Source organism: Cryptomeria japonica, chromosome 3 (assembly GCF_030272615.1).
Source record: "Cryptomeria japonica chromosome 3, Sugi_1.0, whole genome shotgun sequence".
In the NCBI taxonomy this organism is placed as follows: Eukaryota; Viridiplantae; Streptophyta; class Pinopsida; order Cupressales; family Cupressaceae; genus Cryptomeria; species Cryptomeria japonica.
This window is the reverse complement of record NC_081407.1, coordinates 857,905,668-857,923,637: the sequence shown is the minus strand read 5'-3', so window position 1 is coordinate 857,923,637 and position 17,970 is coordinate 857,905,668.

Genomic DNA, 17,970 nt, shown 5'->3' with positions numbered 1-17,970 from the left:
AATTATGAAAAATCATACGTGGAGAAGAAGAAGTGAGAATTTTAGTTTGTGATGAGCTCATATGATCATATCTTTTAGTGTAATCGAGTTTTGAGATAGTGAATGAATTGAGCTGTATTTTCTATGATATTATTCACTTAACACAATGGTTAAAGAATAGTTTCATGATCATTTGATCTTGTTCATTTCAATTCATCATTTCTCTATACTCACAAAAGACAGTGAGTCCTTTTGGTAGCCTTGGAAGTTTGTTTTTATCTTTACCTGGGATTGTGCATCTCAGTAATGCAACTCCATTGTATCTTTCCCTAAGGTTGTGTGACTTATTATTTCAAGTCCAAATTAGGAGCAATGACCTACATTGTCCTTGAGCCCAAAATATTGTACTCAATTATTCATATTATGAGTGTGATTCTCATTGTGGTTTTTCCCTGCATAGGGTTTTCTACATAAATCTATTGTTCTCTTGTGTATTGTTTTATGTGATTTCATGTTCTCTTTCTACTATCATGATAATTGTGTTTTGAAGATTAAGGGTTTAAAGTCAAATTATTTCAAGGTCAGGATTGATTCACCTCCCCCCCCCCCCCCACAATCATATAGTGTGTTCAACAGTATCTTCATCAGAAGGCGTCTTCTCATGCTTCTCTTTTTAAGGTGGAGGCTTCTCCTATTGAGGTGGACATTCTTATTACAAGAGAGGTTAGAGGTTGTTGCAAGGGGAATTTTTCTATCCTTATTCTAGATGTTGTCCTTTTTTTCTGTTGAGGTGGAGATTAAGGATGCTGATGGGATCTTGTATCTACATCAAAAGGATACAATGGTTAAAGTTTTTTATTTTGTGAAAGGCTCTTGCTTGAGGTTTTTCTTGGCTTAGGGTTGCTTCTAACCAATTTTTTGTTGCAGTTGTGTCTTTGGTGTTGTATTAGTTTATTTCCTTAATTTTTATCATTTTGACTATTATTGTTTGGTTGCCAGCTGGCTATGTTATCTCTCTAGGTAGCACTCTGAAATAGGGTTTTGGATCCCTTCAAAACCCATTGTATAGAGATTTGAGTCCCTTCAAAATATGTTTCTTTAATAAAAAACTATAATATCTTATGATTTTCCTATTTATTTTTACTTTTTATTATGGTAATCGATTCAAGCAACTTGTAGTTAGTTCCTATTTTAAATTTGTCACATATGATACCAATTACATTCTTGTGTTCTATTTTATAGATTTCTAGTGGAGTGCTCATTATAATGGTAAATAAAACTGATCTATATAGTTCAAGTAATTTTGTATCCTTTGGAGATTGAAAATACTTAATTAAAATCTTGATTGCTTTTTTTACTTTGATGTGTATCTACTTAGTTGTTTGTAAGAACATCAAAGCGGTACAAAATGAAATGGTAAAATTTATATGCATGTACCCTTTTCCATTATATTTTTAGATATATTTGATTAGAGTACACTTTATGTAATAAGAATTCTAAAAATGGAATATTCTTGGATAAATTCAATTATGGCACCACCATATCTTTATCCCATTATCAGTCACCCCTGGAGAGTTGGTATAAATGCCTAAGTCAACCATCCATCACTTTAGATTAGATTCACTATTATAGACTTGACCTAGGTCATTTTTATAATTAAAATTCTTAACTTTAAACTTTAATAATTCAAATTTAAAATAAACCTAACCTACTCCCTTCTACTAGATATTGTGGGCTAATTTATGACATATTTGTATTAATTTATGTTCTATATTAGCATATTTAAATACATTAATCCGTTAATTTTAAACCATGTTAAAAATTAAAATAATATCTAAGTAAAAGAGATTGAAGGAGAATATATTTTGTATTATATTTCTAGGGCTTCATGTTAGGCACCATTGCATACTTTCTTTTGCCTTTAATCTTTCACTCAAAATCTAAACACTAGTCTGCTAGGAGTTTGATTGAGGATAATGTATTTGTAAATACCACTAGTCCTTAAATATTCAAACATTAAAACATTAAAGTCAATTAGTCAAATTTAGCTAGTTTATTTACACAACTATTGGATGCCTTTAAGTACTACACGCATAACTTCTCAAGATTACGTTAAGTCGAGTTATGAAGTAGATGTTGTTGGTAGCAACAATGAAGGAAAACTGAGAGGGGGGGGATTGAATCAATAGCCACAAGCACCATCCTCTATAGCCACAAGCTCCCCAAAGGAGTTAGCAATGCTTGAGAAAACATCCTCCAACCAAAATCTAAGCAACAAACCAGGCAACCGCACCCTGATCGGAGAAGATTCAAAAAAGGAGTCATTGAGCTCCATATTTGGAGACCATTTTCTTAAGGATAAAGAAGATTTCCCAAACATCTAAGGTCCTCCACTCAGAGCCATTTCCAAATCTTCCCCACAAGAGAAGGAAAAGACAAAGAAACCCCTTGACAGGGCTGAGACATCAACCTGTCCTTTCATCCTCCATTTTCTCTTAACAAAAGACCTAACAACTTCAATATTAGGTCTTGGTCCAACAAATTTTCCCACTAGAGAAAAAGCCATTAGAGAAATATTGTGGTCTATAACCACATCTGGTACTACAATAGCTAATCTACCTATTTTTCTATCAGAAATATCTTCCACAAAGGGAAAAGATGATTTACCAGTGGGTTTGTTTGCAAATAAGTTGTTCCAGGGTTTGAGAACCTTCACCTCATTCATCTTTTCCAAATCAGCATTCAAGATCTCGGGACCCAAATTTGAAATCTTCATTATTTTTAAAGACAAAAGGAGGGTCTCGATGTCGTGGGTCCCCATCCTTTCAACCATCCTCATCATCCACCATAGATCCCAAAGAGACAAGTTGTCCTTGAGCTGCAGAGGTAACAGAACCAGAAGAGCCAGCCGTCTTGTTCCCTCCATTCGCAGAATTCAAATTTCCCTCCAGCTACGCTATTCCCTCCATTCGCTTGTTGATAGTTATTGGTTAGAGATTTTTTCCATGATGTTCGTATTTAATGTTAATAGGATAAATTTTTAATAAATTTATATTTGTGATTTAATTGTTTGTATTAATTGTAGAGTCAAAAATTGCATACCCCTTTGCAATTGCACCTACACTTGTGTAGCCACTTTAGTGTCCATTTCCCTAGCATTTGAGTAGGCTCATTTCAACCCTTGCACCAACCTTTTCCCTCTCAGGATGCTTAGGACACATTTTCAACAACTATCCTTTAGCTTCTATTTTGCATTAGTCATGGGTTTCTCTTGTCAATTGTCATTTTTTAGCGTGATTCATCTGGACACTAGCGCGTCATGCAGACGTTCACGTGTTGAGCATTCGTCCTGCAATATCTTAACATTCAAATGTTAGTTCTACGCATTTTGACACTTGTCACCTATCTCTATCAGTGGAGATGGCTCAAAATATTCTAAGCGACTCGATAGCCTTTTCTTTCCCTCCTCTTCTCTCATTTTAAATCCACCTCTTTCATTCATGGAAGCCATCTCTTGGTTCACTCAAGAAATATCTATTGTTCTCCAACTCTCTCTCTCTCTCTCTAATTCTCTTGGCTCTCATACCTTTCTATTGCTCTCTCTCACTTTCTACAACAGTCTCTAGTTTGCTACAACACTCTCAAGCTCTCACAGTAATCTTTTGCAACTCTCTTGACTTTCTCAAGCCTCTTTGGTAATATCTTTCTATCATTCTATCTATCTTATCTTTGAGCATCTTGGGATTTATCACATCCCCTATCTATTTGATCATTTGATCATTTTATCTATTTATCTTTTTTATCTATCTATCTATCTGGTTGTTTGTGAAGGTGGAAAAACCAAAACAGGGGTTTGACTAAGGCAAGCCCCTATATAGCCCCAACAATTTTCCTCTTCTATATGTGTGTAGGTCTCTTGAAGGGCATTCAACTGCATGAAGGTTTGCTGTATTTATTTGTTATCCATTTCTTTTATTTAAATCTTTATTATACTTCTTTTTATCTCTATTGTATATTGTTTGTTGGTATATTTCTGATTTTGAGTTTTGCAGATTCTCTGAAACAAAGAGTTGGGTTTTCTTTTTTTTTTTGTTTGTGGTATGCATGATACTATAGCAGCTCGCACAAATGTCTACGCGTCACTCTGGCATCCTTGATTGAGACACTCAAATTCAGATTGAAAAAATTTCCTATCGTCTACTCTTACCATTTCTATAATTAGATATTTTCACCAGTTTCACTAGTTGGAGATATCTGAATGTATGTTGCGAAATTGGATCTCAAGGGAACATAGTTCTTCCCTTTACAAGGTCACTTTTGCACCATTAAATTAATTTATGTTGATTTTAAAGTATTGATGGTGGTATCAAAAATATTGATCAATCAAGGGCATGATCAATCCCCATATTAAACAATCAAGGGTATGATCAATCCCCACATTATTACTCTCCTTGCTAATTTCTTTTTTCACAACCCTTATTTACATGGGGAGGAAAGGGTCAACACAGATAAAATATACTCTACAAGTGAAGAATCATATATATTGTGCTTGTTTCCTTCTATTTTCAAAATTTTATTTGTATCATGTATCTACTAACCTATTTCATGAATATTTATAATATTTTCCTTAGATAGAAGAGTGATTTGTCAATTATTGAGACATTGGGTGTGTTTGTAAGTTTAGGGAAGTTTTTCCTTTAACAATCATCACATTTACAAAGAAAGTATATATATTTAGCCATCCTAATTGAATAGTAGATTTCACATTAAATAACTATATTATCAAAATAAAAGCGTTGCCTCTCAAGGATAAGATGTTTAGTGTTAGTAGATACAAGAGGACTAGCAAAGTAGACCTAGTGTTCTCTTGTTGAAACCTATCACCAATGGTTTATAAGGCATGAGGTAATGGGGACCAATGTTGAGGAGGGATATTTGTTGTTTCCACCTCTGGAGTGAGTTTAGGGTTTCAAGAAACAACTCTAAAACATAAAAAGTTTTATTTACCTCTCTTTTGTACATTAGGATATTTAAAAAACATTATAAATAGACCTATTGAACCATTCTAATAAATGATATGTATATAAATAGTTTACCCCTTACATAATCCACCTAATCATGCCCTTGATTTTTGATTGGGGATTGCTCTTTTTCTTTTTTCCAACAATCAGTCATTTTATGTAGAATATATAGAAACTTGAAGCTATCATATATAATGAACAAAATCATAAAAAAAGTTTATGGGAGGATCAAAGAGACATAAAGCCTCTATTGGAAGAATTAGAGAGGAAGATTTGTAGTCTTGGTAATTACATAAGAAAAAAGAAAAAGGGAAATGATCTTATCAAGTGAAATAATGGAAGATCTTAGAAAAAAGAAATGAGTCGAGTCATCTCCTAATAATATTAAACAAAATAGAATATCCCAAGTTATTAAAATCTTCACCTTCCTAAACCCTAAAATTATAATAAAAAATATTATTTAGAAAGTTGGGGATTTAATAGGCCTTTATATGAAATATGTTCTAAGATTATTTTATAATTTTAAAAATAGATTAGATTGTCCTCTAATTTTTCAATTAGATTGTTGTATGAAATTTACATGAAAAAAACTCCAAATTTTATTCTCTAGCTATGATAAAGAGAAGGAAGCATTTGCAAATAGGATAGGAAATAAAATTTCTTTCCATATAAATAATTATAGTTGCTTGCCTTCTAACAAAATTATATGGATAACCATAGAAATTAAACATAAGGATATTGGTAGTGCTTCTTTGTATGCATTTAATGATTATAAAAGGAGTGATTGAGATAAATGAAAATTAATATGTCTAATATTATTTGTTAATAGAGGTGACTTTAACATGGTAGAACATAAATGATAAATTAATAGGAAAAACATAAAATTGAAATTATAATGAGCTCAAATTCTAGTCTAAATGTAAAGTGCCCCTCAATATTTTACCCAATAGAAAATAAAAAAGAATAGAAAAATGCAATTGTTACCTATAGTTAAATAACAAAAAATGGTCAAGGTAGGTCTATTCCAAGTTGAATAGATTCTAGATGAATAATTTCTAAGACTTGCATGATGATAAAAATAATTATGTGAAAGTACTCCCCTCAACCATGTTTGACCAATTGTGGTGCTCGTTATGATTTAGGAGGATACCACAAACAAAAAGAGTTTCAAATGGGGTCTTGAAAAATTGAATGTAAACTTTCTTGTTGATAAATGTTGTGGTAGTGGGGTTCAAACCTTAGATATATCTATGCAATTTTTTCATTCCAACTTTGTTATTAACTTCTTTGGGAAGCTTAACTAATTGCTAGATAAAAAATTTAAAGCATAACTAAAAATAAACAAAGATCTTGATAAAATAAGAATTAGTAAATATTATGAAGAAAGGATAATCAGGTTTAAAAAAATGCTTCAACATAACCCTCAAAATGTTAATTTTCAAAATAAGCTAGTAGAGATAAGACTCAAATGGAGATGTCACCAGAGTTTCATGTCTTGGATGATTAAAATGTCATTCTTTAATTGGGCATTGCTCGAGCTCCATCAAAAAGAAAAAGAAGTGCTTAATTAGTCCTCTAGTCACTAGATCTGTTGTGGTTAAGAGGAGCTTACATAAAAGCTTTGGGGAGAATTCTTCTTCCCCTAAGGATGAAAAGAGGGGAGTGTCGACCTCCCCTCGAGGGCAATGAGGATTATTTGATGGAATGTTAGGGGTTTAAATGCCCCTAACAAGAGATGCTTGATCAAGTCTCAATTGGACTTGGTTAAGTGGGATATTGGTATGCTTCAAGAGACTAAGCTCTCTTTGGAGAATTCTGAGTTTGTTTTTTTCCTCTTGGAAGAGGTGGAAATTCTTGTCATGCCCGGCTTCTGGGGCATCGAGGGATTGGCCTTGTTATGGAACAATTTTGTGGTTGATGTAGAATTGGTTGCTTTTGCTCCAAACTGGATGTTATCATTAGTGTCTTATAAAAATTCTATGTTTAAGGTATGCTTGTTTAATATTTATGCCCCCTCGGGTGTCTTGGCTAAATATAGCCTTTGGTGAGAACCCATAAGGGTTTCATCCCCCCTTAGGGATCATTCTTTTATTATTTTTGGGGGGGACTTCAATGCAATTTTGGATTGGGATGAAAAGACGGGGGGTATTTGTCCTAATAAGAAATCTATGGATGATTTTAATGCATTCATTTCTGATATGTCTCTTTTTGATTGCAAGCCAAATAATGGTCTTTTCACATGGACAAACATGAGGAAGGATTTCTCTCAAATTGTGGAGATATTGGATAGATTTTTTACTTTCCTCCAATTGGTTTGATTCACATATTGAGTATTTTTTCTTCTATCCTTCCTTTGACAAGGTTAGATCACTTTCATGTTTCCCTCTCTGTTTTAAAAGATAGATCTTCTCATAAATTGCCTTTTAAGTTTGAACCCATGTGGCTTAGGGATCCTTCTTTCCTAACCCTCCTGCGACAATGGTGGGGTGAGGCTCCATTCATTAGAGGGTCTAGGATGTTTCAAATTGTTAAGAAGATCAAATTTTTAAAGAAAAATATTAGGGAGTGGAATTCTCTACATTTTAAGAATATCTTTGAAGAGAAGCAAAGGATCTTGGATATGATTGATGTATTGAATAGGCATGTTATTCTACATGGTATGGGCTCTAGGGTGTTTGATGAAATTAAGTCTCTTACGAGTGAGTTAGAAGAAATTTTGGCGAGAGAGGAGGTCTATTGGAGACAAAAATCTAGGGAGCTATGGTTAGCTAATGGGGATAAAAATACAAATTTTTTCCATTCTACCACTAAACTGAAAAGGGCTAGGAATAGGATTACTTGTATTCAGGACTGACATGGGAATATTCTTTCTGGGTTAGAGGACATTTCTAGTGAAGCAGTAAAGTTTTTTAAGAATCTACTTTCATCTGAAAGTAATGTCTCTAACAATATCTCATCTCACATTCCCTCCCTAATTTCTCCTAATGACAATAGAATGTTAATGTCTCCTTTTTCATTGGAAGAGGTTAGGGGGGCTGTTTTTGCTATGAATCCAGACAAGGCACTTGGGCCTGATGGATTCACTCCTTCATTCTTTCAGAAATGTTGGGATTTTGTGGGACCGGATGTTCTTTTGGCTCTTGAGGAGGCTAGACATAATAGGTCGATCCTTAAGGAAATGAATACTACCTTGATAATCATTATACCTAAGAAGGAGGACCCTAAAAATTTTGCAGATTTTCGTCCTATAGCTTTATGTAATACCCTTTACAAGATCTTCGCAAAAGTGATTTCTATGAGATTGGCTAAACTTTTAATGAAAATTATTTCCCTAGAGCAAGGAGGTTTTGTTCCAAAAAGGGAAACAACAGAGGGGCCAATAGTTTCTCATGAGGTTCTTCATTCGATATCAGTTCAGAAATGTCTTGCCATGATTCTAAAGCTAGATATGATGAAGGCCTATGACAGGGTCGAATGGAATGCGTTAAAAGTTGTTTTGTCAAGGTTGGGTTTCTCATTGGCTTGGATAAAATGGATTATGTCATGCATCTCCTCGGCTAGATTTTCGGTTCTTGTTAATGGGTCTCCTTGTGGGTTCTTCCATTCTTCTAGGGGTTTGAGGCAAGGGGATCCCTTGTCCCATTTCTTGTTTATATTACTAGTCGAAACTTTGAGTTGGGCAATTAGAGCAGTTCGATTGTGTGGTCTATGGAGGGGGATCAAAATTCAAAATTTTGGCCAAAGGATTTCCCATTGCCTTTTTGCCGATGACACCCTTTTGTTTGGCAGTGCATCTTTAAAGGAGGCTAGAATTATTGATCAAGTGATTAAGAATTATGTTTCATTTTCTAGACAGAAGGGCAATAAGGACAAGTCTAAGATATTTTTCTTAAACACTCACTCCTTGATTCAAGGTAGGCTTCAGAAGTTTTGGGGTATCCAACTTGGGGATTTTCCTTATAGCTACCTTGGGATCCCCTTTTTTGTTAAAAAGGACAAGGTGGGCTTTTGGGATAAAGTAATTATAGGGGTTTCAAAGAAAATCTTGTCCTGGAACCATAAATGGCTTACCATGGCAGGGAAAATTGTTCTGATTAAGTCTATGTTGAATGCGGTGCCAATTTACTTAATGTCAATTCTCAAAGCTCCAAAGTCTATTCTTGTCAGTTTAAAGGATATTATGAGATCCTTTCTTTGTAACAATAGTAAGGATGGGAAGGGTAGGATCCCCTTGCTAGTCTAGGATAAGGTCTGTCTTCCTAAAGAACTTGGGGGACCATGAATTAGAAGTTTGGAGAATCAGAATCTGGCCGTGGGGGCTAAGCTAGTTTGGAAATTGTATGATAGACCAGATTCCCTTTGGGCTAAGATCATGTTTGCCAAGTATTTTAATAATGGGGTAAGAGAATCTATTTTTCATGCCTTGAGTTTGCCCTAGGCATCGGCTATTTGCAATTTTTTGGTGAAATGTAGAAGTGTCTTGTTGCCCCATCTTTCTTGGGTTGTGCATAATGGTAATAAAACTAGATTTTGGGATGATGCTTGGAATGGTTATTGTCTGTTGGATTCCCCTATGGATTGGACCCCATTAAAATCAATCCTTTCAGTCAGATGGGGGATTTTTTTGTCTGATTATTTTGATATTGTACAAAAAGGTCATGTGAAGATGGCTAAATGGAAGTCAATTAATTGTCTGAATGTTGATCTCAGTTTGAAAGTACAATTTTGTAATATCCTCAAAGATAGAGTTATCATCTTGTCTGAGAAGGAAGATGAGCTTATTTGGACTAAGAGTGCATCTGGCAAATACTCTGTGAAAGATGGATATAAATCCCTTATGCCGGCTAAGGACTTTTCTTCTTGGCCCTTTAAATTGTTCTAGCATTTGGCTTGCCTTCCGAAGGTAAGTGCATTTGCTTGGCTTGTTGTACAAGACAAGGTTCTTACAGGGATGAGATTGCATAGGATGGGATTGGTTGTTGTTGTCCCTTGAGTCTTGTGTAATAAGAATTTGGAATCATCCTCTCACCTGTTTCTTCATTGTGATTTTGCCTTTGGATGTTGGCAATTGCTATTTGAGAAACTAGGCCTCTCCTTTGTTATTGGCTATGACCTTCTCTCCCACTTTAGAGCCTGGCCTATCTTGTTTTCCTCATCCTTTTATGCTTGGCTCTGGCTCATCTCTCCTTCGATTATCATTTGGAACATATGGTTAGAAAGAAATAATAGGATTTTTAGAAAGTTATCAGCTTCGCTCTCTCACATTTTAGTCAAGATAGAGGCTTCTATCTCGAAGGTGGCTTTGTCATACATTCATAAGAATTTGGAGAATTTGACATCCTTCTCTCATTGCGATGGCAGGATTACAAGGACCTGGAAATCTCTCTCTACCATCCATTAATAAGAGGCTTGTTGCTAGATGGGATCCTCCTCCTCTGGGCCATTTCAAGCTTCATTTTGATGGAGCCTTTAGGGGAAACCTGGGGTTGCCTAGGGCTGGTATGGCTATTTTTTACCACAATGCAGTCCTAATTGCTACTCAGTGTCATGCCCTTGGTTCCCAGTCAAACAATTTTGCTGTATGTCAAGCTTTGTCCCTTGGGAATGATTTGGTTATCTCTTTAGGGATTAAAAACCTATTAATTCAGGGTGATTCGATGGTCATTATTCAGAGTGTTTTGAGTAGTAAGAGCAATTGTTGGTATTTGAAGTACATATTAGATCATATTTTGGAGAAGTTGTCATTCTTTGATACATTCTCGTTATCTCACTATTTTAGAGAACTGAATAGGCTTACAGATTTTTTGGCCAACATGGCAATTGACACCGGTGCTCATTTTAAGTGTGTAGAGGGAAGTGATATTCCTCAAGACATTCTTCTCGGGTATTTGATCTAATCCTAAGGGTTTAAGGTTTATTTTGGGTTATCTGTTTCCATTATCTCTTGAGGTATTCATATTATCCTTTACTCTAATCAGATTTTATTTGTACCATATGTGTAAATAGGAGGTTGATAGGCTCTATTATATTTCTGTTTACATATGGTGTATTCTTACAATTCTGCATCTGGGCTAGATGATGATGTGCATATCTCATGAGGTGTGGTTAGCAGGCAAATTACAGTTTGCAAATCATTCTAAAGATCAATTAAATTCTGTTGAGATACGAGTTCCCGGGTTTGGTCTAACCTATGGGTGTAAGGAAATTCATTTCGATATATCCATTTCTATTATTTCTTGAGGTATTCATGTTATCCTTTGCTTTGATCAGATTTTATTTGCACCACATGTGTAGACAGGAGGATGATAGGATATATTATGTTTTTGTTTACATATGATGTATTCTTAAAATTTACTTATGGGCTAGATGATGGTATGTATATCCCATGAGGTATGATTAGCAGGTAAATTGCAACTTTGGCCGAATATGCATTTCATTCTAAAGACACATTTAAATATTGTTGAGGTAAGGGATATCCTCAAGGCTTTGTGGAAGGTAATGGGTTGTCTTGTATAGGCCCTCTATCTGATGTAGAAATCTCATTGCTACTTTAAGTATCACTCATTGATAAAGTCATTTATAGGGTGAGGATGTGGATGCTCATGATATTTTTATAGGGTGGCAGCATGTGTGTCTTTTAGCCTTTTTTGTTTTCGGTCCTTCATAGGTTGTGTCTTGCTTGTAAATTTTTAATGTGCAGTACATTCCTGGGCTTTTATTATTTGTTAAAGTATTTGTACTGCATCGTTGGCCGCCTTGTGTGAGTTTTCGGCCTTGGCAGAATTGGTTTTATGCGATAATCATTGTTTGAGGGTGGCGCCCTCTCCTTCTAGATATTCATTTATGGTTAAGGGTTGTTAATCCACGTGAAATGTTTAAATCAAGAAAGAATGTAATGGATATTTTGCATTGCCATTATGGGAAGTTAAGGGTGGTTTTCTCATTTATATTATCTTGTTAAGCAGCATTTTACGTTTATGTTTTTGTGGTTTTTGGAGCTTTTTCTCCTGCAAATGTTGTCTTCTCTGTCCATTGGGACATACAGAGTGTTTTTAGAAGCTCGAATAGAAGAAGAGAATGAGGACAATTTTGTCAAGCTTGGTAAGGTCTTTAATTTGTTTTCTCCTATGGTGGATTTTGAATTTCGTAGGCTTATGGGGTGTTGGTGGATGGAAGTTTGCCCTCATATTTCTTATGCTGAGCTTTTGTCTCGCTTTGTTACAATTTTCTATGATGTTTTACTTGATGATGATTTGGTCTGCCTCTTGGTTTCTAGGTTTAGTTTTCTAACAATATGTAATTGGGCCTTGGTTTCTTCTGCATTGGCTGATTATTGTTTTGATGTGGGGTCTTTTTATTATGGTGGTTTTCTTCCTCGTCATGAGCTCATGGTTAATGGTTGGGCTGGTCAATTATTGTATGAATTAAGAATGGGGTTGATATGTGATTCCATGGAAGACACTCGGGCCTCCATGGACTTTCTGTTGTATTTGGCTCTTGATCAGTATGTTGATAAAGCTTGGGTCATCTATGAGGCATTACATTTGTTGATCACTCTGGGCTTTTTGTTCTCTACTCCTGCTTGTTTGGCTTTTCCTTTAAGGGTTATTCCTCCTCTGGTCTCAGCTCATGAACCTCCTGAGGAGAGCACTAGCTTGTGGTTTTTGGATATCTGACTATTTTTTGGAGTTGGTGGAATGGTTTTTGTTGATGCAGATTTGGAGGTTCTTTGGCTACTATTATGCTTGAGTGTTTAACTATGGTTTTGGCAGGAACTTATACATCACCAGTATCTCCTTGGTGGTCCTTCATGGCATTTTTGTTCAGCCCTTCATTTGGCGGCAGTCTGGTTTTTTGTAATTGTCCTATGGGACCCTTGTATAAATATTAGAGGTAGGGGGTTGGGTGATATGACTGGACATCAACAAATGATGTAAGGGTAGTGCCTAGTTTTTATTTTTTTGAAGGCTACAACCAGAGCTTTTCTTGCGGGTTCTTTCCTACCGGTATGCCTTTTTTTGAACCCGATGTAAACATTTTTATGAATAATATATAAGTTTAGTGGATTTTCCACTTTTATAAAAAAAAAATATTGAAGTTGAGAAATTTATAGAAGAATCATTCCAAAAGATAGACATTGATTTATCTCTAAAAACTTGAAAAATCATTTACAAAAGAATATATAATGGTCTAGTTTGTAGTGTCAGAAACTGTACAAAACGCAAGTCATGAAGGTGGTGGGTGCAGCATGATAGTGTAGAAAGGAAAGATTTCAATTAATCTTCCTAAGGATATGGTGATATCTAGCATGTTAGTAAAGGGCATTGTTGCATAGTTTGGGTGGAATTTCATCCACACCTAGATCGAATCATGGGTAATTATATTGTGGTTTCCTGGATCATGTTCTTTTGGTCCAGATATGTATTGGAAGATGTGTTGAGATTCTTATTTGGGTCTCACTTTGGTTTTTGGAGATTTGCATGGAGTATTTTGCATTAGAAGTGGTTATTTGGTTGATTGGTTGATTAAATCTACATGTTATGCTTTGTAATGTATTTTGGGATATATGTTAGCATGTGCATTTTGTTGATCTTTCATGGGATGATGTATTTTGGTTTCCTATTTCTCTTGGAGTGGACCAATCCAAGTTTTTTTTGGTTCGAGTGGCTTATTTTGTGTAATATTGCCTTATTCTATTTTGGCCAACCCTTGATTAGGATTTCAATGTTGTATCTCATATATAAGATGTGTGGAAGGATGAATTGAGTATGGATGAAATGTGAATTATGTGAGAAGTGTATGCAAATGATTTGCAAGCAGACTTGAGTTTGTGGTGATGTGAAAGTCAATTTGGGAAGAGATTTGAAGCTAATATATTATGTTAGACAGAGTCTCGTGACAATGGAGATTAGAAAAGATGTTTGCCATATTATTGGTCGCTTGATTATTGTTCAAGGAAAATTTCATGATCAGGGGAAGCCTTCTCATTTTTAGTTTAGCTATTTCATTCGTTGTTGATTGATAGTAAGTCCTGCAACAATAATTTGTATCTTGTCCTAAAGAAGTGTTTTTCAACATCACAAGTCCTTTTTGTATCTTTTCTAAGATAGTGCGCCTCATTTTTGCAAGTCCTTCGGGTGTTGGTTCTCTTTGGCTACAATCCTAAAATGTTGTATAGTTGTTATTCATATTGTGAGTTAGACTCTCACTATATTTTTTTCCCTATTTACATTTTCCACATAAATTTGGCGTTCATGTGTTTCTATTTGATGTGTTGATGGTCAAAGTGTTGATATTGAATAAGTTAATTAATTATTATTTTTGAAGTTCCAAACTAATTCACCCCCCTTCTCATTCATACCATGTGTTCAACATATTCCAATGAACAACACATGCTAACACATCCTCTAAGGTTGGCATCAAATGAAATGTGTAGATAAACATTAAATCATGTTAGCTAGATGGCCTAAAAATATCCTCCAATGTAAATATCACAATGTGAATCTACACATGCCATGGAGAGACACAAAAAAAAAGCCTAAACTCATTTTCCAAAGCAAACCCAAACCAAAAGAATATGATCTAAGTAGGATACACCACAACAATCAACTAGAAACCAAACTAGCTGACAACACTAAACTCAGAACATCATAATTCCAATCACCAATCAAATCATCACATGAAAACTATTCTTTAATACTACATAAACATGTCCTCCAAAATACAACACTTAAAATCCATATATTTGGAAGCCACCAAGCAATTTCCAGACCAGTTCTGGTAGACAACCTTATTGTCAAAAACAACAACAACCAACTCTATCATCTGAGGAGTAGAGGACATGCAAATTTGATAGTGCAATATACACAAAACATAAGCATTATATAGAGCCATAACACATCATCTTCACATATCAGAGGAATGAAAAGCATTATTCCATTGAGACATTAAAAACTCTTTCCTACATATTGAAACTTCCACTAAATCATCCTTCTGAAAACACTTCAACATCTCTACAAGACTCCAAGACAACTCAACAATACTAGAACACATAAATACTCTTTCTTGCATATTGAAAATTTCATTACACCGTTCTTTCAACATCTTCACCAGACAAATCAACAATATTAAAACACTCACATAGTGATATCAATGACAACACAAGACGTGTTGACATCAATGACAACATAGCACAACAACTCAAGTTTCCAACATTCTCCTCCTTTTACTTTGATGGAAACACTTTTGTACCACCTAACAAAGACAACTTAACTCAACCTATATATCTCTCCCCCTTTGATATAAAAGACAAAGGGCACTATACTGAATTCTCTCTCCCTTTGACATCAAGGACAACAAATGCAAAATTGAATAGCTCTTTCTTCTTTTGAATTCTTTCTCCCAATGAGTACACCATAGCAAACTATAACCTTATATTTTCTCTCACCTATCTAAAAATATCACAAATGACTACAATACTTCCCCTGACAGGGATATCATTCTTTTATAATAATTTTTAAAAATCCTCATCCTTGATTACTCCCATGAGAGCAACAATAACATCATTCCAGGAAACAAGAGCAAAGCCCTGAAAGCTCCCCCTAGATAGATGCACCACTACTTATACTCTTTTTTGTCATTAGCATCTCATGTATCCTATTTCTTGTTGAATCTTCCATCATTCCTGCAACATTATCTTTAGTAACTTCTTCATTTGTCATACCACCTTCTTGACTTTCTCTAGCACAAGATCTTATAGGAGCCTCAAAATCTAGACCATTTCTTTTGTAATTTTAACTCTTTATCCATTTATTTGTATGATAAAACCTTTATATACTTTTTGATCCTCATTGATGATGAGGTATACTCTAGAAACTATATTGAAGGCACAAACCATCTCTATTCTTTCCGAGCAATATATATCTTTTACTAACATCTCAATCTTTAAGCCAAAAAATTGTTGCATTGCACTACCAGGCTAAACAACGTTGTTCATCAATAAAAATCATTTGAAAAGATCTTGAAAAAACCTCTTCCATGTTGAAAACAACTTCAACATCCAATCCATAAAGGGAGGGGGGGTAAGATCTTCATTTTGTTCTCCCCCTCAAATAGTACACACTATCTAGTTACTGGAAGAGGGATCGACACCACTAGAAGATGTAGACCCATCCTCAAACTTTTCTTCCACCTTTTATTTTGAATTTTTCACACATGTCATATTCATCATCTCTTTTTATTTGTTAGCAACAATTCTCTTTACCGAACCAACATACATCTCATTTCTTCTTTTGAAAAATTTAGCAATGTGTCCCAATTTACTATAGGTGTAACAAGTCGGTCCTTGTTCTAGACCATTTCCATTCCTTCTGACATTTTTGTCTCTTCTAATACTTCCACTCCTTTTGATAACACTTCTACACTCAACAACCTTATGACCAAAATTGTTTGAAACATAATAATATACATTGAAACATTGCACATTCCTACCAAATAGATTTCAAATCATCCTACTTTTGCACTCATTAGCCTTATGAACAACCTTGTTACAATTGTAACATTTTCCATTAAACAATTGCAATTTGGTTTGACTTCTGCATTCAGTAGCTCTATGTCCAAACTTATTACATAAAAAACAATTACCATCAAAAGTTGATGAGTACCTAGTTTGAGCAAGAGGAGCAAGAGACCTCCTAAAAACCTTCTTGTATTGGACCTAAGAAAAACTATTTTGATTAGATTTCTTTACCTTATCATTGAATTTCTCTCTACCAACTTTATTTATCTTGTTCATGAACTCCCTTTTGTTTTTTGCCACATTCTTGTCTACCTAGTTAGGTATTGGTTCCAATGTCTATCCTTCCTCTGTTAGATTCAACTCTCCTTCAACTATCTTTGCCCAACTTATATCTTTTGAAGTATCCAACAACTCAATTACAGTAGTTGGGATAGCCTCAATCATAGGTACATCCTCAATCTGATTACAAACTTTTGCCAATAAGCAATTGCATCCACTATTGTCCTTCACATAGTAAACATTTCCATTAGTATTTATTCCTTCTGCAACCAATCTTCCAAAAATTCTTTTGTTCTAATTTCACATCTAGATCCATGAAATATGACCTTATATCCTTTACTACACATCTGACTCACACTCAACAAGTTATATCTCAGACCTTTAACATAATAAATGTCATTAGTTTTATACTTACCATCAATAGAGATGCTTCATTTTCCACAAATAGCTGCAACTTCTTCTCTTGAAAACTTAACTAATCCACCATCATATTTCTAAAGTTTAATAAACTTATTGTTGGCAATATTGCATTATAACAGACAATGAAACATTGTTGGCATTTCATAAGGATATTGAGAAGGTTGTTGATGATTATGGATATAACTGATTAAAGATGTTTTACTATCTTGATATTATTATTTTGTCATTGATGTCAAGAAATTGATTTTCTAATTCAATATGATGTTGCCATATCTTGAGAAGTATGATAAGAAGATTATAAAGATGTCAGTAAAAGACACACGAAATAATATGATGAATAAGGGGATGAATAAGGTATTCAATGGGCAACTACTACTGAGTCAGACAATGATGAGATCATGATGTTTTAGATTGTTTTAACATCATAGATATGTTGTAAAGTGTAAAGGTTAATACTATACTATGTTATCAAGCAAAGAACCTAGTCGGTAAACCCTAAGGTTATCGCTATCGGTTAATGAAGGTGGAATGTCTACTGAGTGAAGTTTAGTATTCACCAAGTTATTACCGAGTTGTAACCGAGCTATAATAGAATGCATTAAATGTTTACATGTAGTATTTAATGAAGGAATTTGATGAGATGGAGCAGATTAAATGATTGGTAAGCCATGGAAAAAGTTTGTTAACGAATCTAAGGCAATGAAAAGTCGGCATGAAGATCTACAGCTCAGATTGAACCGCAATACCCTGGCA